This window comes from Sinohyriopsis cumingii, chromosome 5 (assembly GCF_028554795.1).
Source record: "Sinohyriopsis cumingii isolate HCF-2022 chromosome 5, ASM2855479v2, whole genome shotgun sequence".
NCBI lineage: Eukaryota > Metazoa > Mollusca > Bivalvia > Unionida > Unionidae > Sinohyriopsis > Sinohyriopsis cumingii.
Window position 1 is genome coordinate 92,075,651 of NC_142965.1, and position 2,356 is coordinate 92,078,006.

At 31.3% G+C, this 2,356-nt stretch overlaps 1 pseudogene; it reads right to left on the reverse strand.

Annotated features, from left to right (window-relative positions):
• Positions 1–728: 728 nt before the first annotated feature.
• LOC149799759 (uncharacterized) lies at positions 729–1,737 on the reverse strand (annotated as a pseudogene).
• Between the last annotated feature and the right edge of the window lie 619 nt (positions 1,738–2,356).

Sequence of the window (2,356 nt, forward strand, 5' to 3'; positions counted from 1 at the left end):
CTATTAACAGATTGATTACAGACATCCCAGTCCAAAATACTAGACAGTTCTATAAAAATTACATTGATGTTATATTAGCATGTGTTGGTATATATGCTTTTGACTAAAGTGATTACCATTTACTCAATGAAAAATTTTAGTACATCACCTAAACAAACTACTGCACACAAACATATATTGTACTTAAGCCCACCCCCACATGTGTTACCTATATATATATATATATATATATATATATATATATATATATATATATATATATATACGTAATAATGCACAACAAATTTACTTGAAGGAGTCAATTGTCACAAAATTGTTTAAGTCAGTATGCCATATTTATCAAATATGTAAATATATAACCTGTTATGAGTAATATGGATTATATATATGACTTATTGTGATTGTTTATAATGTAAACCTTATACTATTGATCACTGTTAGTGCACGCATGCAGCAAAAACTAACATTGTAGTGATAGGTTAAGATCATTAGAGTTTCAGTTCATTATCAGTCAAATGTCATATACATAATGAAAGAGGGATACACGTTATTTTCATGAAGTGGCATTAGATTGAAGTTCGAATTTAGGTATTACTCAGGATGACGTATATTTCTGGTCAGCATTTAGTACATGTTGATTTTAAAAAAATGATCATAATTTATACTTGCTGTTTATCAAGAAAATAAACATGCACATACGTTCAGGTCATTTCATTATATCAGAATAATTAAGCAAAAGCCAACTTATTCTTCAGCGCGTTTATCTGTAAATATGAATCTGTGACTACTTCTACACATTTTATTTTATTTTCCTTTAAGAAATTCAATCCTATTGCAAAGCATGACTTTTCTTAGTTTGTACTTTTCCTGACTTTCTTTCTTTTGTCCATTGTTATGATCCACACAATTTTCTAGCTGGAATTTTCCATGAATGTGTATATGCAATACTGGCCTGAATGTCCAGGGCTGTCAATTCTACCATCCCTTAAAAACCAGGATGCAGTTCATATTGGCTCTAAGTTTAATTTAAGCATCTGTAATAAATAATAATAACTATCTTATAATAACAACTGCCATGCTTTTGAGTAACCAATGATCAGTGCTGTGATTTACCCTGAAATTAATGACTAAATGTTGAAATCCAGCTTTCTCCACCTAAATTCCAAAATACGTTTACAAGCCGAATGATTAAATTTGAAGTCAAAGTGTTAAGATGAGATAAGATACAAAATATTTTGTATCATGTTAAGAGATCCTTAGTAACAAGGTAAGCACATTGATCACCTTGATTTGTCTTCGTTCATCTTTCAGCAATAATGCTGATTACAATTTATATCAAAACCAAGTGCTGAGCATGACGATAAGACAACACCAATCTCTATGTTTTTTATATTTTGGTTTAAGGTGCTTTCATGATGTTTGGAATTTGAAAGGACATGTATATCTTGGATATACGTTTAGGTTTCAGATAACTTTGAAGTTTAGCTTTTGTCAATAATGGTCAATCCAATATTGGTCAATGGATGGAATGAAATATATCATTTGAATGTTATGAAACTTAAAATAGGTAGCTTCTGAAATTTTAAACACATGAAAATATTCCGAAAGGTACTGCCAGATATTAATTAGTATGGCAGATGCCAAATTTAAATCACCACCATTTAGTTGCCGATTAAGCAGAGGCTGTGAACACCATTTCTTGGTACAATGTCCATTTACACAAACCTTTAGATACATGTAATTTATTTTACATATCTGTTTAATTTGTAGTGTGACAGTTTTGTGTAAAAGTATGGACTTCTACCTATATGTTTATGTTTATTCTGTCATTTACTAAATGTGAGCCCACTGACATTAACAGCTAACATATATGTATGACCACCAGTATAGTATAATTATAATAATAATAATGAGGACTTTGTATAGCGCCTAATCTTTGAAAGCTCTAAGCGCTTTACAACATTAGACAAAACCTAAGAAACATAATACTATTATTACTAAAACAAACAATGTGAAATTAGAAAAACATTAAAAAATAAAAAACATGCCGAGAATATTTCAGGTTAGAAACATTAATAGGTCTTTAAGTTGGTTCTTGCAGTCGAAATAAGTGAGTTTTGAGAGCCCTCTTGCATGTGATCCCTGTGTCTTTGTGTCTAAGTTCAGTGGGAAATTCATTCCACGTTGCAGGGCCTTGGTATGAAAAAGAACGTTATCCATATGACTTTGCTGTCATAGTGGGAATAATGAGTATACGATTGTCAGAAGAGGAGCGTAAGTATCTTGCTAGCGTATACACATGGGTGAGGTCAGATAGGTATGTTGGACTGGAGTCCGACAGTGAAATGTAGCACAG